Genomic DNA, 264 nt, shown 5'->3' with positions numbered 1-264 from the left:
GCAGGGTGGACACAGGGTTGTTGCTGGTGGGGACACAGGGTTGTTACTGGTGGGGATGCAGGGTTGTTACTGGTGGGGACACAGGGTTGTCACTGGTGGGGACACAGGGTTGTTACTGGTGGGGACACAGGGTTGAAACCAAAGGGGACACAGGGTTGTCACCTGGGGGGGACACAGGGATGTCACCTGGTGGGGACACAGGTTGTTACTGGTGGGGATGCAAGGTTGTTACTGGTGGGGACACAGGGTTGTTACTGGTGGGGA

This window comes from Chaetura pelagica, unplaced genomic scaffold, assembly GCF_000747805.2.
Source record: "Chaetura pelagica isolate M959 unplaced genomic scaffold, ChaPel_1.0 scaffold687, whole genome shotgun sequence".
In the NCBI taxonomy this organism is placed as follows: domain Eukaryota; kingdom Metazoa; phylum Chordata; class Aves; order Apodiformes; family Apodidae; genus Chaetura; species Chaetura pelagica.
This window is presented reverse-complemented; position numbering follows the sequence as displayed.